Source organism: Cetorhinus maximus, chromosome 12, assembly GCF_964194155.1.
Source record: "Cetorhinus maximus chromosome 12, sCetMax3.hap1.1, whole genome shotgun sequence".
Taxonomy (NCBI): Eukaryota; Metazoa; Chordata; class Chondrichthyes; order Lamniformes; family Cetorhinidae; genus Cetorhinus; species Cetorhinus maximus.
The window spans coordinates 32,828,747-32,852,086 of record NC_135890.1 but is presented as its reverse complement, the minus strand read 5'-3'; positions in this window follow the sequence as shown (position 1 = coordinate 32,852,086).

Genomic DNA, 23,340 nt, shown 5'->3' with positions numbered 1-23,340 from the left:
AGGGACAAGAGAGGAGAGAGTAAAGAAAGAAATTCTGCAGAATGTAACTGTCATGAATGTTCTATACATTTCAAAATGAAATAAAGTTGATAACTTTAATAGATGCTGACTTTTTAAAACGTGTCTAACTTGTCACAAACGTCACCTTTTTAATTCAACTTTTGAACAGCTTATATTTCATTTTGTAAAGTTTCTGTTAACCTCTTTCTTTTCCAAACCACCCTCTTCAGTTATTGAATTGCATTTCAAAGTCTGCAAATCTATGGGAAGAACTGGTCCATGAGGGAAATCTAATTCCATAGTTGTGAAATGAGTGTTGCTACATAATTGGACCTGTCCTTTTGTTCCCTACCATTTCGTCTTGAGGCAAATTCAACTTGAGCTACTTATAACCTGTTACTACAGTTTAAGCTGCTCACATACTGTTCATGTACCCTGTCACTGTTCATGTACCCTGTCACTGTTCATGTACCCTGTCTCTGTTCATGTACCCTGTCACTGTTCATGTACCCTGTCACTGTTCATGTACCCTGTCTCTGTTCATGTACCCTGTCTCTGTTCATGTACCCTGTCACTGTTCATGTACCCTGTCACTGCCACCCTGAGCTCTCAGAAAACTTATCACATCACCTTGAGGCATCCATTTTAAAACATTTCAGCTCAAAGTGCTGTCTATCACCCCATCCTGAGGCAATCACCCTATTCCTTTGATTTAAAGAGCTGATCCCTCTGTCATTTATCTTGAAGGTTCTCATACCAACACATGTACTTTCCATGGGAATTGATTTTTTTTCCTGCTGGGTCCCTGATACTCTTTGAAACTAGGGACTGATAGTTTGGATAGATTTTAGGAATATTCTGTGAGAAGCTAAAAGGTCCCTTGCTGGAAATGTACACTGTAAAATGGAATAGCCCTACTCATAGCCCAGCAATTCATTTTTATGTGCTTATGGCCAATCCTTGCACCTCAAAGTGCTTATACGCCATTCCTTCACCTTAAAGTTTATACACAGCATCCTTACCTTGGTACACTCCTCCTTATGTCAATTCATCCTAAAAAGCTCATTTGCACTGTGTTGTTTAGACATGAATATTTATATTACAATCACAAGAGCATTTATTATTTATATATCTTCCATGACCTCAAATGACTGGAGGGGGATGCGAGGGGTGCAGGTGGTGGGGGAGGAATCATGATTATTTGAAGGAGTGTTAAATCAATATGTTTACAGTCAATAAAAATGTGTTTCTTAGCAGAAATAAATTGGTTGTTTGAAGCCACACAAATAAAATCTAATAAAGACGCAATTGAACCATAAGTAAATATGTGGCTGTATTAGAAATTGATTTGAGTAAATAAATTATGTCCTATTTAAAACATAGCATGACTTGAGGCATTCCCTTTTTCTGTTTCCCTCCATTATCTATCTAAGGATTCCTTAACGGGTGTTAAGGAACTACTAGATAACTCAAAATGGTCACTTATTAATTTATTTTAAAGGTTTGGTTCTGGTGCAAGTTATAATTTGTCTGTATTTCCATGGGAAAAAAAACACACTTCTGTTTCTTTTGACATGGGTTACTTTAATCTATTTCTTCATCTGCGAGTTAATTCACTTCCACCAGAAATTGAGAAATTAGATAAAATTAGCACAAAGTAGATTTAAGCGCTTGCAGTCAAAATGAGTATTGTATCTCATTTGCAATAGCATTTCTTAAATAGAGACAATAAGATTTGTTATCAGGGCAGTGGGGGGTTGGGGGGCTTGACTGATTACACTCACTCTGGGAGGCTAGTAATATTTACATTGAAGTGAGTCTCAGTCCTTTGAGATTTCATGCAGCAGGTGTGGAACGGGGGCTGCTCGCTTCGAGACTCTGAGCCATGACACTGGTGACTTTTATTGCCTAGAGACAGACAAGAAATATGAAAAGCTAATTCCACCAATGTTAAACCAGACTCCCTTGATATTTGCTTCATTCCAGCATGGCCACAGGGGTATTGTTGCTTATACCAGTCTCTGGTCTGGAATCCATATTTGTTCATTTTGTTTTAAATTCAGATACACAGGATAGTGGTTTAAACCTCAATTCCGCATGTAATATTAAAGCAGCGCGCACTCCTCAGCATCAAAACAAAATATTTGCAACAGTCGTTTTATAAGTAGCTCATCTTGTGGCTAATGGATAAACGAACTGCCTGGTGAATTGTACTGCTGGAAAAGTCTTCAGTTTGAAATCCTGGTCTATGTATTGTCAGTTGATCTAAGTCAGGGTGACAATAGCAATGCCGGAATTGACTTTGACTTGTTCACGCTTTAATGATGTGGTCTGAGAAATGTAAATATGTGGATGCTGGGTAAGAATAAGATCAGGCTTTGCACCTTCCATAGGAACAGGAGCAGGCCATTCAGCCCATCGAGCCTGCTATGCCAGTCAGTTAGATCATGGACGATCATTTACCTCAACACCACTTTCCCACACTATCTCCATATCCCTTGATGTCATTAGTCTCCAGAAATCTATCGATTTCTGTCTTGAATATGCTCAATGATTGAGCATCCACAGCCCTCTCGGGTAGAGAATTCCAAAGATTCACCAACCTCTAAGTGAAGAATTTCCTCCTCATCTCAGCCTTAAATGGCCTATCCCTTACCCTGATATTATGTCCCCTGGTTCTAGATTCACCAGGGGGAATATTTATCTACATACAAAATTTTTACAGGGCATGACAGGGTGTAAGTTTCAATGAGATCACCCCTCATTCTTCAAAACTCAAGGGAATACAGGCCCAGCCCCCCCAGCTTCTCTTCATAAGACAATCCTGCCATCCCAGGGATTAAGTGAACCTCCATTGCATTCCCCCTATGGCAAGGATATCCCTCCTTAGAAAAAGGGGCCAAAACTGTACACAATACTCCAGGTGAGGTCTCACCAAGGATCTATACAACTGCAGCAAGACATCTTTACTCCTGTACTCAAATTCCCTCTTGATGAAGGCCAACATACCATTTGCCTCCCTAACTGCTTGCTGCACCTGCATGCTAACTTTTAGTGACTCATGAACAAGGTCCCTTTGCACACCAGCACTTTCCAGCCTCTTACCCTTTAAGAAATATTCTGCCTTTCTATTTTTTCTACCAAAATGAATAACTTCATACTTATTCACATTATATTCCATCTGCCATGTTCTAACTCATTCACTTAGCCCGTCCAAGTCCTCTTGAAGCCTCCTTGCATTCTCCTCACAACTTACATTCCCACCCAGTTTGGCGTCATCAGCAAATTTGGAAATATTACAATTGGTCCCCACACCCAAATCATTTATATAGATTGTGAACAGCTGTGGACCTAGCATGGATCCTTGTGGTACCCAGCTAGTAATAGCCTGCCACCTCGAGAATGATCCGTTTATTCTTACTCATGGCTTTCTATCTGTTAACCAATTCTCAATCCATGCTAATATATTTCCCCCAATCCCATGCACTCTAATTTTATTTACTAACCTCCTGTGTGGAACCTTATTGAAAGCTTCTGAAAATCCAAATACACCACATCCACCGGTTCTCCTTTATCAACGCCACAAGTAATATCCTTAAAAAATTACAACAAGTTTGTCAAACATGATTTCCCTTTAATAAATCCATGTTGATTCTGCCCAGTTTTACCACATCCTTTATAATAGATTCTAACATTTTCCCTACTACTGATGTCAAACTAACAGGTCAGTAGTTCTCCATTCTTAAATACTGGGGTTATATTTGCTACTTTCCAGTCCACAGGAACCTTTCTAAAATCTATTGAATTTTGGAAGATAACCACCAATACATCCATTATCTCTCTAGCCACCTCCTTCAACACTCTGGGCTGAGGCCCATCTGGCCCAGGGGATTTATCAACCTTCAATCCTGTTAACTTTTCAAGTACTACCTCTTTACTAATGCTAATTTATTTTAGTTCCTCAGTTTCACAAGTCCCTTAGTCACCTAGTATAGCTGGAAGGTTTTCTATATCTTCTTCCATGAAGACAGACGCAAAGTAAATGTTTAGTTCGCCATTTCTCTGTTCTCCACTATAAATTCTCCTGTCCCTACCTGTAATGGGCACACATTTGTCCCAGCTAATCTTTTGCTTCTCATGTACCTGAAGAAACTTTTACAGTCACTAGTTTGCATTCATATTCTCTTTTCCCTTTCTTAACCAGTTTCTTGGTCCTTCTTTGCTGGGTTCTAAATTGCCCCCAATCGTCAGGCTTACCACTTTTTCTGGCATCCTTATAAGCCACTTCCTTTGATCTAATGCAATCTTTAACTTATTTCGTTAACCACGGTTGGTTCACCTTGACCTTTAGGTGTTTGTGCCTTAGAGGAATGTATATCTGTTGTAGACTGTGTAGTATTTTTAAAATATTAGCCATTACCAGTCTGCCATCACACATTTTAGCATATTTTCCCATTCCACAACAACCAATTTGCCCCTCACACCTTCATAATTTCCTTTCTTCAGATTTAAGACCCTAGTTTCTGATTGAACTATATTGCATTCAAACTTACTGCAAAATTCTATAATATTATGGTCACTGTTTCTCAAACGCACTTTACAATCAGCCCTTTCTCATTATACAACACTAAGTCCAAAATAGCCCGATCCCTAGTTGGCTCCTCAATGTACTGCTCCAGAAACCCATCTTGTACACACTCCAGGAATTCCTCCTCCAGAGCACTAGTGCTGATTTGGTTAACCCAGTCTATGTGTAAACTGAAGTCACCCTTTATTACTGTATTACCCACATTACATGCATCTCTAATTTCTTGCTTTATACCGTGCCAAACATTAACACGATAGTTTAGTGGCCTATAAACAACTCCCAGCAATGTTTGCTGCCCCTTGCTGTTTCTTAGCTCCACCCAAACTGATTCTACATCTTGATCCACTGATCTAAGATCCTCTCTTACTAATGTACCGATCTCATCCCTTTATAAGAGTGCTACCCCACCCCCTTCTACTTTTTACCTATCCCTCTTAAATGCCGAATATCCTTGGATATTCAGTTCCCAATCTTGGTCACTCTGTAGCCAAGTCTCTGTTATGGCAATTAAATCATACTCCTTTACCTCAATTTGTGCATTCAAACCATCAACCTTTGTGGATGCTGTGTGCATTCAGAAAGAGTGCCTTAAATTCTGCTTTTTTAACACTGTTCTCTATTCTGATCCTATCTGATACTTGTCTATGTTTCATCTGTCTTCTGTTTTTGCTTTCTACTTTTCTTCACTCAAATCTGAGCTCCCCCTCCGATTCCCATCCCCCACAGCACTAGCGAACCTCCCTGAGAGGATGTTAGTCCCAGTCCTGTTAAGATGCAGCCCGTCCATCTTGTACAGGTCCCACCTGCCCAGAACTGGTCCCAGTGCCTCAGAAATCTGATGCCTCCACTCATACACCAGTTCTCCAGCCATGTATTAAATCGCTCAGTTCTCCTATTTCTATACTCACTAGTACTTGGGACTGGAAGTAATCCTGAGATGACTGAGAGGTCCTGCCTTTAAATCTCCTTCCTAGCTCCTTGAAATCTGCTTTCAGGAACTTAACCCCCTATTCCTACTTAAGTCATTGGTACCAACGTATGCCATAACCTCTGGCTGTTCACCCTCCCTCAGAAGAATGTCTTGCAGCTGCTCCTTGACCCTGCACTATCAATTCATTTACTTTGTTGTGAATTCTACACAAATTCAGATACAGAGTCTTTGTTTGTCTTTTTGTTGTCTTTGTAACATCTATTCTTGTCTGTTGGTGTATTCTTAGGTTTTTTTTCTCTCTGTCCCTTCCTGCCATTCTCTGACCCTCATTTCCCATATTACTATTTTGCTCTCCTGCCTTGACTCTACCCTTTGAGTTGTTACATCCACCCAAGTTTGACCCCTCACCCCCACTCCTTCTTGTTTAGTTTAAAGCACTCTCTACTTCCCTAGTTATGCAGCTTGCTAGAATACTGGTCCCTGTACAGTTCAGGTGTAGACTCTCTCAATGGTCCTGCCCCTACTTTCCCCAGTATTGATGCCAGTGGCCCCTGAACTGGAACCCACTTTCTCACACCAGTCTTTGAGCCACACATTCATCTCTTTAATCTTATTTGCCCTATACCAGTTTGCACCTGGCTCAGGTTACCTTTGAGGTTCTGCTTCTTAATTTGATACCTAGCTCCTCATACTGACTATGCAGAACCTCTTTCCTTGTCCTGCCTTTGTCATTGGTACCTACATGGACCACAACAACTGGATCCTCCCCCTCCTACTTCAAGTTCCTCTCCAGCCCTGAGCAGATGTTGTGAACCCTGGCGCCAGGCAGGCAACAAGGTCTTCTGGACTCTCACTCTTTGTTGCAGAGACAGTGTCAATCCTCCTCACTATACTGTCCCCTACTACCACTGCATTCCTGTTTGCTCCCCCCGCTTGAATTGCTTCCTGCACCGTGGTGCCATGGTCAGCCTGCTCATCCACCTTGCAGACCCCGCTTTCGTCCACACAGGTTGTGAGCATCTCAAGCCTTTTGACAATTGCAATGTCCGAGGCTCCTCCATTACTCTCTGCTTGGTGCCTTTTCCTACCTCACTCACGGTCACATCCTCCTGTCCCTCACCACTGACCAAAACAGGTGACCCTATTCTAAGAGGCGTGACCGTCTTCTGGAACAAAGTGTCTAGGTATTTCTCCCCCTCCCTTATCTTGCGCAGTTTCTGCAGTTCAGCTTTCAGATCAATAATCCCGACCCGGAATTCCTCTAGCTGCTTACGCTTTCTGCAAATTTGTTTGTCCTGGATCGCCTTGGCATCCAAAATCTCCCACATTCCACAGCTGCAACGTAACATCTGTCCTACCATTGTTATTCATGTTACTTAGTTAATTTAATTTAATTACCTTCTTAATTAACTTAGAATAATTCCTACGTATACCACACCTCTTTCCCCTGCGCACCGAATTCCCACGTGAACCTAATTGGCTACTCACTCGGCCTCCGTCTCACTCAGGGGTAGCCTCCTGATTCCTCACATGTCCCATACTGATCCTGATAAACCTAACAAAAATTGCAAAGCTATTTCAAGATAGAAACAACATGTCACTGTGCAGATTTTCCATGATCTAGATCAGAGAAAAAGATATCTCACATATACATGATTAGAAGGGCTCCTTCAATGAAAAATTAAAAGGTGTTATTTTCAACTTTTACCTGGGTAATAGTCTGGCATAGCAATGCACCTGCCTCTTGAACCCTCCTGACTTTTGTTTGGGCAGTGTCTATAACAGTCGAGTCATTTTTTCCTCCAATTATGGTATGGACCAAGTGGTGACGTTGAAGATTGATCCTATTGTGTCCAAATTTAGGCAGGATTTTAAAAAAATATTATTCATCCATGGGATGTGAGCTTCACTGGCTGGGCCAGCATTTATTGCCCATCCCTAGTTGCCCTTGAGAAGGTGCTGGTGAGCTGCCTTCTTCAACAGCTGCAGCCCATGTGGTGTAGGTACACCCTCGGTGCTGTTAGGAAGGGAGTTCCAGGAATTTGACCCAGTGACAATGAAGGAACAGTGATATATTTCCAAGTTAGGATGGTGAGTGGTTTGGGGGGGAACTTCCAGGTGGTGCTGTTCCCATTTATCTGCTGCCCTTGCCCTTCTAGGTGGTAGTGGTCGTGGGTTTGGAAGGCGCTGTCTAAGGAGCCTTGGTGAAATCCTGCAGTGCGTCTTGTAGATGGTACACACTGCTGCTACTGTGCATTGGTGGTGGAGGGAGTGAATGTTTGTTGATGTGGTGCCAATCAAGTGGACTGCTTTGTCCTGGACGGTGTCCAGCTTCTTCGGTGTTGTAGGAGCTGCACTCATTCAGTCAACTGGGGAATATTCCATCACATTCCTGACTTGTGCCTTGTAGAATATGGACAGGCTTTGAGCAGTCAGGAGGTGAGTTACTCATAGCACAGTTCCTAGCCTCTGACCTGCTCTTGTAGCCACAATATTTATATGGCTAGTCCAGTTCAGTTTCTGGTCAATGGTAACCCCCAGGATGTTGATAGTGGGGGATTTAGCAATGGCAATGCCATTGAACATCAAGGGGCGATGGTTGGATTCTCTCTTGTTGGAGATGGTTATTGCCTGCCACTTGTGTGGCACGAATGTTACTTGCCACTTGCCAGCTCAAGCCTGGATATTGTCCATGTCTTGCTGCACTTGGACATGGATTGCTGGATAGAGGAATGAAAATGATTACTCAGGTTGTGCCAGTGGAGAGCTGGATAACATCAAAGGAATTGCTTTTGTTTTTAGGGTTTGAGTCTGTTTTAGTTCCCCCAAAAAGAGCTGTGGGGCAACTGTTGTTACCAGTGCCAACAAACAGTTCTACACCAATGTAAAGGATTGGCATAGTGGAGCAGTGTGCTTCACTGCTTCATCGCAGTACAGGGAAAGTAAACAATGACATGACTAAACCTGACCCATATCTTCATGGAGATTTGCTTTGCATAACTCAAAGCAGTAAAGCGGTTTACACTGTAGCATGGATAAGTAGGCCAATCAGTGATAAAGTCTTGGGAAAGAAACGCAATATGGAGATTAAGAGAGTTTTAACTTGCCTAGCTAATCAGTTATGCAACAGTCAGCAGTACCGGTGTGTTTTGACTGGGTGGACTGGATTTTCACCTTCTGCTCTCACCAGCCCATAATTTCCCACCTATTCACTTTAACAGGTACTAATTATGAGCTGGCAAATGCAGGAAGGGAAAGTTCTGGCTCGGCCCCTCGAGCATCCCAAAATATAGGGGGTTATTTGACAAATTTGCATCACTCTTTAGAGAGCTCAGCAGTAACACAGGCTAATAAAATTCCTTTCTTAAAATCATCCCATTAATATATTATAGAGATATCGTCAGAAAATTCTACATAGTTGGATTTTGGATTCATTTCAGATTATATGTTTAGGAGCACAGTTCGAATGAAAGTGTTTAGCAAACCGTCCCTCATTTGTGTGCAAACAGGCAATGCAACAAGGTAAGTCCAGTGAAACCCCCATCACCTATAAATTTTGACATCACAGCTTAGGTGCTCAGTAATCCAGGATCAGCAAGAATGCTTCTGCTTTCAGTGAAGCTGTTTTGTTTACACTGCTGGCGGATCCAAAGACAGCAACAACTTACATTTATGTGGCACCTCTAATCTAGTAAAATGTCCCAAAGTGCTTCACAGGGGTGTTATCAAATAAAATTTTGGCACCAAGCTACATACAGGAACATTGGGGTGGGTGACCAGAAGCTTAGTCAAAGAGGTAGATTTAAATAATGTCTTAAAAGAGGAAAGAGAGATAGGGAAGCAGAGAGGATAAGGGAGGGAATGCCAGGGTCTTTGTCCTCAGATGGTGCAGCTGCTAATGGTGAAGCAATTAAAATCAGGAATATGCAAGGGGCCAAAATTGGAGGCACACAGAGGTCTCAGAAGGTTGTGGAACCAGAAGAGATTACAGGCAACAGGGAGGGGTAAGGCTATGGAGGGATTTGTAAACAAGGGTGGGAATTGTAAAATCAAAGCATTGATCAACCGGGAGCCAACATCGGTCAGTGAGAGCAAGGCTAATGGATGAATAGATTTTAAGCGAGTTAGCAAACAGGCAGCAGAGTTTTGGAGGGACTTAAGTTTTCGGAGAGTGTAAGATGTTTCCTAAATCTCCCAGCTATATGCTGAGCTGATCCCCCAGGGGTGTAACAATTTGCAGGATTTGGCCTTGTGGAAGAGCCATATAAATACTTGGAAAGAGCACTCATTCCAGTGCATTGGGATTCATCTATGTTCAGGGATAAAGCCAGGTCTATAAATCATGCAGTTATTAGGCAGCGGTTGACATATAACCATGTCACCATCAACTCTAGCTGAATAAAAACCTCTCTCTGATTCCTACTTCTACTGATTCCCTGCCAATTCTTCCCCAGCTCAATTTTCCTTTTTATTTTTGATTCCTTTCCACATTGCCTATTCCTCCTCCTGTTCCCAAGTCTCCAGTGAGGGTGTACGAATTCAACGGTAGCAAGAATAAATGGTGGAAAGGCAGAGATTTGAGAGGCCAGTCTGTTGCCAGCTTATACTGACAAAATTCTACATAGAAATTTGTGTGCAGTGTACCCATTTTTAAGCCATAAATTGAGTGCAAAGCATATTCATTTTGCATTGGGATAGCCTATGCCTAACCTACATAGGTTTTGTTCCCATTGCTGAATTCATGGGGCCCATTTTTTAGGCCTCCAACAAGCATTAATTGGCTGGAGGCAGGACTTCCATTTCTCACTTGGGAGGAAGTCCTGCCTCAGAGAGTTGCAGTGACCAGGACTGTGACTGCAAGTAATCCCCAGAGTCAAAGTCCCAGGAGTCCAGGGCCATGTATGTTTTGGAGGCCACAGGGCTCAGAGCAGTGAGGAGAGATAAGGCCCAGGGTGGTAAGCAGAGGTGGGTAGGGGTGTTAACAGAGAGGCCGGGGTGGGGGGGTGGAAGCACCTGCAGCAGCCAAACATTTTGAGGAGGTGCCAATGTTAAAGGAGGCCGTTTTTGGAGGCGCCAACCCCCCCTTCCTGCCCGAGGCCTGAGAAAAGTGACTTTTTGGGCATCCTCCCTGTCCCTGAACTCTTCTCGCCAGTCTGAAAATTGAGGCTGGGTGGGAAACGGCCCTGAAGTAATCTTTAATTGGCCATTAAGGGCTTCAATTGGGGCGCGAATTGGGGCGGCCGGCCTAGACTTCGCCTGTCCCACAATAAAATCTTCAGTGTTCCTCCCAAGCTCCACAGTATTCCTGAAAACTAAAGCCAGTCCCACTCAGACATCCCCTAATCACATTCCCCTTCTCAGGGCTTACCTCAAGGCCACTGCTTGTGTCACAGGCCCAAAATTGATGTCAGTTTTGTTGGTAAGTTACCTTTGTGAAAATTTATCCTGCTCTGTTTCCTTTCCTCAGTCTTTTCTTGGATAGTAGGTTTCACTTGCTTTTAGTTGACTTGTACAATTTTCCTTTTAATGTCTTTTCTCCTCAGACTGCTTTGAGTTGCCTCTATCCTGTAATATTAATCCAAGTCTGCCTTATCCTGTTTCTAATCTAATGTCTCTCTTACTTTTCACCTGCAATTCAAACATTCAGCTTGTGGCATGGCAATCTACATTTCATTTTAAAGGAGCTTAACTGTATATATGGAAGTATACATGATAGCTAAGGCTCACAACAGTGAAAAGCACTTTATTGTGGAGCATATCATAGATGTGATTTTAGGATATCTGAATATTTTTTGACTTTGGAATCATATAAAATGCACCAAGACATTTTTTGTTTCATTTGTGGCTTGGAAGTATTATATTTATATTAATAATACGGTATCTTTTCGAAGGGTTCACTAAGAACTGTCTGGAGATAGAGCAACATGAGTTCAGAGCTCAAACAAAATATGAGTGACTGATTTGAGAATATTGAATAAACCATGATCTAATGAATAGGAGATATCATGGCTTTTTGGCAATGCTGTGAAAACAAGCAGAATGTTCTACAAAACACTGTAGGAATCCCCTTCAAAGATTACAGCAGTGCTGCAAGACTTTAAATATGTTGAGCTGGATTTTGCTGTAAGAATAAGAGAGGGAGAAAAGATAAGAGAGAATAAGGGAGACTAAACCACGTTCTCTGTTATTGAAGTGTAAATCAATTTTCAGCAAATGTCCATGCACAGATAAACGTAGTAATCTGGAAGTTCAAGGTTTCTTGCTCCTTGAAAAAGTATGCTTCTTGCAATCTGACCTACTATTCAAATATATTGAACACCATGAAGTTCCTGTATTTTGGACTAAAGCTACTGCAAAAAAAAAAACAGGGCTTGTTCATACCTGTCTAAGCACACTTTTCTCAGTGTGATGAGTTTTAATTACTAACAAACAACCTCTCTGGCAATGAAAAATAACCTTTTCAGGTGGGAATTTCATTCCTTTTGATTATAGTTGTCAAAGGCTTAAAAAACATATTTTTAAAAAAAACTTTATCTTTCTGTCTTTTTTATCTCCCTTTAATTTGCTTTCTGTACTTGATTTGATATTGAATTCATTATTCTAACTAACACTTCCTAGTTCAGGCTCAGCACTACTCATTAATGATTCTTCAATCTTAATGGTAATGGTCTGCATTGTTCTTTGGCCTGTTCACACAAGCCCTAAGTGTCCTGTAGAGAACCTGACACTTTTTGGATAGGTGGTCAACAGTAAATTGTCACACAAAAGCCCATTGAAAGAATATAGGCAAGTGTGTGTAATTTGTCCTTTTGCTGCTCAGAGGAAGATTCAGCCCAACATTCATTTTTTTTCCAAAATCCAATATTAAACAAAGTTGTAGAAAACAAAGTAGGAAGAATGCCTCACCATAATCCTTTGCAAAAAGCAAACATGTCAAGACACAACAAAGATGCCTGAAATAATGGAATATATGCAACCCCCACCACTAGGAATCTGTCACATAGGCTGGTAGAGGGTTAGAAAATGGCCACAATTTTATTTATGGAACTACAGACTTGATCACTCTAAGCTCTTCGAGCCAGCGTCCCATCCATCACCTTACATAAACAATAGCTCATCCCAAACTCTGCTCTAGTGGTCGATTGGGACCCCAAAAAAGCTCAGGATTTGTCATGCGATATTGGCACACAATTTAGTAGGTGGGGAGGAGCACCATTGTGTCAAATAAGCAGAAGACAAAGATTCCTTAAATTCATGTAATTTAGTGGCTTCTGCAATCTTGATGGAGAAAGAACTTTCAGTTGTCCCAGTACAGAATTGCACTATATTGTACCAGGAGTTTATTAAGACACACTCCACATGTTAATGTAATGGTGTGAGAACTAAAAGTGCCAGGATAACTCAACAAACTAAAAAAAAAATCATTGTACACATGGACTATGCAAGTACCACACAGTTGAGGTGAAGCATGTTGTGAATGAGTTTGGACCATTTATCATTAGGAATAGTTGTATTGTGAAGGATAAAGGGTGGAATTTTCCATAAGTGAGACTAAGAGTGGTGCCAGGCGGTTTTGGCAGCGCCCACCCTGTTGTCTGGAATGGCAGGAACTCGCACCCAATTTTGTGCTTGGAGCTTCATTAATTATGTAAAGGCGCGAATTGGTCTGAATTAACTGGCAGGTGGGGAGTTTATTCGTGCAGCCGCTGGTAGCTGGTGGGTTCGAAGTTCCGGGTGCCATTTTTAAAGGCCAGTTCAACGCACAGTCTCACTCTCTCCAGCCCACCAGAGGTGTCTGACAGCCAGAAGAGGAAGGCCGAGAGCCTCAAGAAGAAGGCAGCACCATGTTTCATGTACCAGGCCCTCTAGGCCTTGATCAGAGGGGTGCAGGCCCAAAGGCACGAGCTCTATCCCAGGGATGGTTGCAGGAAACACAGCAGCCTCACCTCACCAGCCTGGGTCGCCATTGCAGAGCAGTCAGCATGGCTGGAAACCATGCCTGAAATGCCACCCAATGCAGGAAGAGGATGCTCCACCAGGGTAAGTCATCTTTCAACTCCCTCCAATATCAAACTCTCATAATGGCATCATGCACTCAAATGGCTACTGTCTTCATGGATCTTACGTAACCATTAGCGAGGGACTCACATTGACACTTTTTCTCTCACCGAGACCTTCACATCACCACCATCCCATCTATCATGTTGCCCACACTCCATCCTCTGGCCCTTCTGGGGAGGGCTCACCACACACAGGGGACATGCATCTCAGCCAGACTCTGCTCCATTCTGATGACATGCCTTTCTTCCTTCTTCATATAGGCCAAGCAGGTGCACAACAGGTGCTAGACAGCACAGACCAGGGGTGGGACGGCCAACATTATTGTTCTCACTGAGTTTGAGGAGGCTGCAGCTGAGCTGGCTGGGGAGGACAGGGGTCGTTCCTGTGGGGAAGGGGAGATCGGCCTCTCCCAGCAACCTAGTATGGATCATAGCTCCATCACTTCATCAAATCCTGACATTCACAGTGAGTCACATGCAAACTTATCGAGCTCATGCTCATTAACTGAAACACTATTTTCTAGGCACCAGCAGATTGAGACCACCAAGCCAATCCAGCACCTGTGTGAGCCCACACACTTCACCTAAAAGAGGAAGTTCCGGAAGAACTGTCATGGCGCTCACACATACCTTCCACTAGCTCAGAGACACACACGTCGGGAGGGCACAGTTGTAGATAAGGCTCGCTGTCACTTTCCGGGGGACACCTCACTGACACATCCCGGCATCAGTTGAAGGCAGGGACAGCCTGGATCTCTGGCACCCAGAGGGCTGCTGGAGACCAGCCACCCGCTCGATCCTAGTCAGATTATGAGCCTCTGGAAGGAGCCACCAAATCTATGCTGGAGATGCAACGACAGGCGGTGGAACATCAGGCAGAGATTCAACAGTCAGTCATTCAACAGACTAGACCGAGCGATGGAGGAGTCTGTCCGCGTTCTGTCTGATGTCGGGGCTCCAATATGTGAACGCCTCGAGGTCACCACGGGAAGGCTGGCAACCACCATGGATATCTTGGTCCAGCAGGTCTTGCCGGATCTGCACTTGGCCATGAACTCCATGGCCACACACCCTGGTGGGCACCATCCTGGTGGCCGCTTCTAGAGGCTCATCCCTCCATGGCCACACACCTTGGTGGGCACCATCAAGATGTACATGACGGGGGGGCGAGGCACCTTGACCTCTTTCCACATGCACCATCTCCTGCAGAAGTCAGGGCGGGGTCCTTTGGCAGCCTCAAGGGGGATGGGCATTAGCTGGACACACTGGGGGTCTCTCCTCAGCACACTCCAAGGAAGTGCAGCCACTCATAGCCCCCTTTGCCTGTGACTACATTCGCTCCGCCTTCTCAGGCCGCTGAGGATGCTTCTGCCTCTGAGCAGGAGACCCTTATCAGGCCGGAGCCCTCCAGCCCTTGAGCCACCAGAGGACATCCGCCAAGGTCATCACAGACATCAGGATGTAGCAGTCAGCAGGCTGCCTCCACCTCTGCTGTGGATGTCAGGGCTGCACCCAGGCATAGTGCTAGGGTTAGGAAAGGTAAGAAAAATTGATTTCACATTTGATGGATCTGTGAATGTTCCTGTCAACTGTAGGCGTTGTAATTTTATACTTTGGGATCCACTTATTTCGAGGTTTAGCCTTGTTCCCACATAGTGATAGTGTCCCACTGTGAGATTCACATTCCTGTGATGTCAACCTCAGTTGAATTAGTCTCTGCACACTTATGTGATGTCAGAGGATGTGTTTAAATCTTTATTGGGAATGTGTGATGTAAGCATTTCTAACTCTTCTTCCTTAAGGAACACCATTGAGTGGGGGCAGCTCATCAGCATTGATAATCTAGAGGCATTTGTGTCTCATCAGTGGTAGCGGCAGAAGGAAAGACATGCACGGGAGGAGGAGATCCCTAGGCATGTCCACATCTCAGTCACAGCAGTGTTTGCATCATTAGAGGCGGCAAAGGCTTCATGTCTTCTCTCGCATCACTCTTGTTCCTAAGAGCAGTCTCAGTTCCTAGAGTGACCATGTCCTCCTGCTAGAGCTGTGTGTGGAGTCGCCTCTCCCTCCTTCACCTCCTCCAATGCATTACACTCACAGAGCATCGCAGACCAAAGCAAATTGCGGCGCTCACTCTCGCTGCAAGTGGGTGGACAGCCCCCTGAGTTGAAAGAAAATGGCATTGAGGGCTAGCAGAGATGTAGTCATATTCCCTCACTTAACTTTACTCTTCCTGGAACCTGTCAGCGATTAACGTATCACAGACACATCTCTCACGTCTTCCTTCCTCCATGGCGTGATCGCGTTCATACTGACCATCAGCAGCCTCGTGAGGCTCCTGGGCCTCCAGATCTTCATCCTCCAATGAGCTCTCATCCTCCTCCAGGTCATCCTATGGCAGGGTTTCACCTCTTTGCATAGCCAGATTGTGAAGGGCACAACATACTGCGATGATGCGGGAAACCCTGTCAGGAGTGCATTGGAGGGAGCCACCTGAGCGGTCCAAGAACCTGACATGCATCTTCAGAAGCCCTATTGTCTGCTCTATAAGAGACCATGTGGAGCTGTGAGCAGCGTTGAACCTCTCCTCAGAACAACTCTGAGAGAGATGCACTGGTGTCATCAGCCAGTGTTTCAGTGGGTACCCCTTATCCCCAAACAACCATCCCTGCAGATGCAATAGCCCCTCGAAACTTTCAGGTACCTGGGAGTGACTCAGGATGTAGGAGTCATGGCAACTCCCAGTGTACCTTGCACAAACATGCAGTATGTGCTTCCGATGATCACACACCAGTTGTACATTGATGGATTGATAGTCTTTGGGGTTTATAAACATTAGGACCTGCTGCCATGGAGCCAGTATAGCCACCGTAAAATGTGTCAGCTGGATTTGGAACTCCCAAAACTAGTTTAGAAAGTTTGAAAGCTCCCAGTCCAGCTTATTCAGCTTTCAAGATTGTGGGGGCTGCTCAGGAACCTGTAGATGTGCTAGGGAACCACAACGAGGGCTGCTCGGGAGGCACTGAAATGATCAGGACTCATTAACAAGGCCATTCACAAATTGACAAGGGAGCTCAGCAACCATTAGTGGAAGCGGCTCAGGACCCATTAACAAATCTGCTCGGGACCCATTAATGGGGGTGCTTATAATATATTTAGGAGACTGCTTGGGAACAATTAACGAACCTGCTTAAGACTCATTAACAGGTCTGCTCATGACCCAATAACAAGGTTGCTTGGGAATCATTAACTCAGGAAATATCCCAATTCTTGATAGCAAAACCTCCTCTGTGCTCAAACCCAATCCTGTATTATTTGCTGCCCTCATGCTACTTGTTGGTCCACTTTCATCTTCATGTTAGGTTCACTCTATCGGTTCACTCCTCCTTATCATTGTGACTTTCTCCAGCGCTACAGCAACTACCTTTCCCCAAATTGTCTGTTTGTCTGTCTCCAGCCTCTAGCCTGTCTCTCCCTTCACTTATTTTTGATGGCTGTCCCGTCAACTATTTTCAGATCAAACTGGGTAGCACTACGAAGATCGTTGTCCAGGGATTGTCAACGTTAGCAGAATTCCGTGAATATAATTTAAATTAGAGATCAGAGAGGAGACCTAGCAGAAAATAAGTTCATTCCCAGTTTAGTGCTTCTGGATATACTGATACTCAATATGCTCTTTAATTTCAAATTGAAATGGCTTTATTGAATGTTCCCTGAAATCTTTACAACTTCAGGGCAGTGGCCATTGGGCAGCACAGGCAACAAGCTGGGATTGAAATGGCGGAATTTAATGTTGGTGATTGGTGTCTTGTCCGCCGGCCGGAGAACCAGTGAGAACCCAGCACTGCATCCATTAAGGAATGCCCGCCCGAACTAAGTGCCCACTAAGCACTTAAATGGTCAGTACTGGGCCATTCCTGGGATTTAATTACACAGGGGTGGAAATTCTGACCCCCCGAAAGCTGCAGCTCTCCATTGCCCATCGTCACCGCTGGAAACGGTGACTGCTGCCAGTAATGCATCCACCAAAGGGTTAGGATGGTTGAGGGACCTAGGCCACAGATAAGTGAGGATGGGTTTGGGGTCACAGGAATAGGGTCGCTGGCTGGCAGGGCAGGGAGTCGGAAAACAGGGCATGGGTGGTTCCTTATTTCTTCATCCCAGCAACAGCTGAGCTCCCAGAGAAAGGAAGCTGGAGAATTGGTGCAATGATGTTGCAGCCCTAGCTCTGACCTACACTTTTTGAAAGTACAGCTTTCCTACTCAGAGCATGGCTTTGTGGATCATGGTATCACTGAAGATCAACTCCTTAGTTTCTGATAAAATTGAGAATGAATGCCATCATTTTAAATTCTAAGGCTAAAACAAAAAGGTGAAAATTTAAAATAAAATCAACATTTGCTAGAAATGCACTTATCAATCAAGAGAAAAGATAGATTAAAATAACTCTGATTAATGGTGAGATCTTAAATATCAATTCATTGTGCATGTCTAACAAAGTGTTTTAATATTAAATTAAAGGCTTATTTCAATTAATTCTAATAAATGCATGCTGCAGCACATTTCAAGTATCGCTCATACATGGAGCGGAATCTTCCATTCATTGGGGGTGGGGGGGGAGGGGGCAGGACAGCTGACCAAGCCTGATTTTGTGCTGTTCAGCTCGTTACTTATGCACCTGTACACAGCACAAAAGGTTAAGTCTTGTCCATTCCAGTTTAAGTTCCCTTTCAACAATATGATAAGTGTTAATTACTGCCAATTAGCCTTTCTGGAACTGAAAATTCACTATTAAAAGTATGCAGTTTCATCCCTTCAGGTTTTAATTGTTTTTAGAGATTTTGGCCTAGAGCTTCCAGTCAGTATTGGGGAGGATGCATCTGGTGCTGACTCTGATTGCCCACTTACCAATTTACACCAGAAACTTTGCACCTTCCAATGCCAGCTCCAGTAGGGATGCAGAGGTGAACAGTCAGAGGGCAAATTGTCAGATGTAATTCCAACGCAGCGACACACCCTTTTCTCACCATGAACTAAAGGCACGTCCCTTAATGTCCGTCTTAAGTTTATTAACTTACATTGATTTGCGTTATTTTAAATGGAGCTGTTAATCTCCAAAACTATATTGCCTCACCCCACTGGCAGTGCTAACCATCCACTCTCCCCTGACAATGTTCACCCGCCTCTCTCACCCTTGACAGTGTTCATCATTTTCACCCCCGCCTCACCCCACGAAAATACGAAAATGTTCAATCCCACAAACTCCCCAACAAGACTGAATCTTTCAACATTGACCAGACAGGAGCCAGGGATTCCACAAGGCAAGGACAGTGGTACGGAAGGGGTTGATCACTGTCTGGGGGGGTAGCTGGAGGGGCTGGGCAACATCTAGGGGTGGGAGGGGGTGAGCACTATCCAGGGAGCAGAAGAGGGTAAGTACTATTTGGTGGGTGGGAGGGGGTGATGACTTTCCAGGGGGAGGGAGTGAACATTTCTAGGGGGGAAGGGGGTGAACATTTCCTAAAGGGAGGTGAACATTGCCAGGACAGGGGCCCAACATAGCTGTGGGTGGGGGTTAACGTTATCGGGGGGCGGGGGTGCAGTTGTGGGCAGGAGGGTGAACATTGCTAGGAGTGGGGGGAGCTTTGCCATGATGGGGGATGAACATTGCTGTGGGTGCTGGAGTGCTTTGACACTTGAGCTGATTAACTCAGAGTTTCGCTGGCGTTACAGCTGCTATGAAAAACTCTAAATAAATCCATACAAAATATAGTGCAAATGGCAAAGTCTCTGTGGGTCTGGCTAACTGATCCCACTGTCATTGGAACCATGGAGCAGTCCGGGCAGGGTAAAACCAGCAATCGAATTGTCCACGTAAGTACCGTGGATGAAATTATTCATTTCTTAGGGCAATATAAACTAAATGGTGGAATTTTAAAGGAGGTGCAGGAACAGTCACTTGGGGCATATGTACACAAATCTTCTAAGGTGGCAACACAAATTAAGAAAGCTTGTTTTTTTATTTAGTCTTTCATGGTATTCAGAGTAAGCATTCATGAACAGGTTAGTGGTTAAAAGGCAAATGAGATCCTTGGCTTAATAAAGACAGACATAGATTACAAGAGCAAGGACGGTGTGCATGACCTTTTCAAAAAAACTGGTTAGGCCTTAGTTGGATTATTGTGTTCAATTCTGGACACCACAATTTAGAAAGGATGTTAAGCCCTGAGTGTGGCGAGGTTTGCTAGAGTGGTACCAGGATTGTGGGACATCAGTTATGTGGAGAGAAGCTTGGATTGTACTTCTAGGAGCAGAAATTTAATAGAGATGTTCAAAATCATGAAGGACTTTGAGAGAGTAGATAAGAAACTGTTTTCACGGGCAGAAGAGTCAGTAAACAGAACACAAATTTCAGGCAATAGGCAAAAGAGTCAAAGGCGAGGTAAAAAAAATTATGCTGCAAGTCATGATCTGGAATGCATTGCCTAAATGGCTGGGTTCAAAAGTAACTTTCAAAGGGAATTAGATAAATATTTAAAGGGGAGAAAGAGCAGATGAATTAAACCAAATGGATAATTTTCAGAGCCAGCCTTGGTATGTTGGGCCAAATGGACTCCTTCTGTGCTCTATGGTTCTTCTATGACTTGCTTTAAAAGATCATAAACTGTTTAAGACAAACCTTACATTTTTGCTTATTTAAAAAGTGGACCTTGCTGAACCAAAAGATGGCTGCTAAGGGTTACATGATTCACAAGTTGGCTACAATTTCTGGAAATTTACAACAGCAGTTACAGGACAAAAGCTCAACCCTCATTTTTGTGGAATCTCACACCTCTCATTGTGAGGACACATTACAATCGACTAAACCAGGGACCAGCAGCTGGTCTGTCTCCCCAGGCTAGTCCTATAACAAAGTGGGAGCCATCAAAACTCATTATCTCTGCAGAGGTGCTTATAGCCATCATTTATCTCCTAAGGTGAACAATGAATTTTGACCAAAGACAGAAACTGCTTGTTAGCCTGCAACTGACTCATTAATGGGCAATATCATATGGCCTAAGCTTCTGGCCTTTGGAAAGTTTTAGTATTACATTTCTAGACTTGCAACTCAGCCTGCTGTTTAAAGTCCAGTCTGCAAGCGTCAAAGCAGGACTTCAGACTGGCCAACAGCCTACATCAGGTTTAAGTGTCCTCGAAGCCTGTTTTCTCCGGAAGATTCCTGGCATTGCGTGCCGAGCAGACCAAGTCTCTGTATACAAACCTCATCTCACTGCATCACCAAAAACTTTAAAGGAATTCTGCAACTCATGCTTCAGCTAGCTGAACATGCCTGAGCTGTAGCTCCTGCGTGAAGGAACCCCCACTGGCCTCTGACTTTCAGGACTCTGGCAATCACCTGAACTGATATCCATATCTGTGGTGCCTTTTCCTTTAAGTTAATCATAGTTGTAAAAACTCCTCTTTCCAATCTTCTTATTGTGTGCTTGTGTGTGTGTATGAAGTTGCGACAATCCCCCGAGTTTGAATGTGTGAATAAATTATACTTCTGATTTAGCCCTAAACAGAGTTTGCTGCGAGTCACTTTAAAAATTGATCTCAAAAGTAGAGGGCTTGGGGAAACACACCACAGCCTATTAAAAAATTAAAACACTTCTGCTTACGCACAGATGACGAGAAAATAAAGGGTTCAGTTTTGCCTCTCTCCCCTCTCTGTAACAATTTGTTATCACCCAGTTGAGTTTCTTGCTGCAGTTGTATAGAGCCTTGGTAAGACCGCGTCTGGAGTATTGTGCACAGTTTTGGTCTTCTTACCTAAGGAAGGATATACTTGTCATAGAGGGAGTGCAGTGGAGGTACCCCAGATTAATCCCTGGGACGTCGGGGTTGTCTTATGAGGAGACATTGAGGAAATTGGGCCTGTAATCTCTCCAGTGACTCGGGATGTAAATATTTACCTGGGTGAATCTGAGGGGAGGAACAGTCCTTTGAAAGATGACGATTCCCTGCTTCATCCTGGCAATTTGACCAGCACATCAGATGAAGCAAGTTGACTGGAAACAGGTGTCGAGGAAGCTGCAGATAGATTTTTGAGTTTTGAAGAATGAGAGGTGATCTCATTGAAGCTTACAAAATTCTCACAGAGTTAGAGAGGGTAGATGTAGTTAGAATATTTCTCCTGGCTGGTGAGTCCAGTAGCAGGGAACACAATCTCAGAATAAGGAGCAGGCCATTTACGACTGAGACGAGGAGGAATTTCTTCACACAGAGGGTGTTGAATCTTTAGAATTCTCTACCCTAGAGGGCTGTAGAAAGTCAATCATTGAACATGTTCAAGAAAGAAATTGATAGATTTCTGGAAACTAATGACATCAAAGGATATGGAGAAAGTATGGAAAAATAGCATAGAGGTAGATGATTAGCCATGATCTGTTTGAATGGCAGAGCAGGCTCAACAGGCTGAATGGCCTACTCCTGCACCTATGTTAATCCTATGTTCCTATGTGCATACGTTGGGACTCCCTCAGGGTCCCAAGATGCACCAGCAATGTAAGTTGAGTCAAAAGCCTTTCCCAATACTGGAAGATTTGGGCCAATTTTTTAAAATCCTTTTCTTTCCCTTTAATATTTTTGCCTCTCTATATTCCTCTTTCTGTAGCTGAATTGATATTGAATTCAGCCACTCAATTTACATTTCCCTCTCAGCCCTTGTGCTCTTAATTTCACAATCCTTCATTCTGATTGGTTCAGGGGATGCACAGTTGCTTGCACTGTCTACTCAGGTCCCAGATGACCAATTTCTCCCACTGTGACATTATCAGCTCACGCCTTCAGCAACTTAACATGTAAACATTTAAAAGCCTAAACATCCGAGGGCAAGTCTAAGCAACGGCAGACACTGTTAGATACTGTGCTGCAACAAAATATGGCCCAATAAAAAAATCTCAGTTGCCTGTTTTTGGCCATCATTTCAGACCTGATCAGGACAACTGCAAATGCTGTATATCTGAAATGAAGAGCAAAAAATACTGCTGAAGTACTAAGCAGGTTAGGCAACATTCGAAACACTGGGGCTGAATTTTCCGGTGTGCATCACTTTGAATTGTTTTTTTGGAGAGCCAATGCAGACATGATGGGCCGAATGGACTTCTGCACTGAGACAATTCTGTGGCCTGAATTTTACCCTTTGTGCAATTGGTGGGTCCGGGGCTGGCCAGGAAACGGGTCCCAACCGCGATTCCACGCTGGCTGGCCAATAAAGGCCCGGCCAGCATGAAACGCGTCTTCCCAATGGTCGGGAAGGGCCGGGTGGCTGCTTGGACTGAGTGCCTTGTGGCTCGAGGGCCACAACTCGGATGTGCCCTGCAATGTGTTCCTCAGGTGGGGTTGGCCAGGCTGCAATGGCGCTGCAGGTAGAGAGTGGACTAATCCATGCTCCTCTGTCCTTTCAGGAGAAGACAACCCATAACAACATTGAAAGGTCACGGACAGGCAGAGGCTCCCCCAGACCTCCTAATCATATCCAGATTCGAGAGGACACCTTGGCGCTGGAGAGGCGCCACACACCTTGATCAGCCGGTTGTGGAGAGGCTGGGGTGTCAGGCGAAGGTAAGAGTGCAGTGCACAGAGGTGAGAGTTTCGGATTGTGCAAACATTCTTGTGTAGTCTCTTCATTGATGGGAGCCTCAAAACTGGAGTCCCCATCGATCATTGAAAGACGATGACACCATGATGCAAATCTCAATTGTCTCACCAGGGTGCCT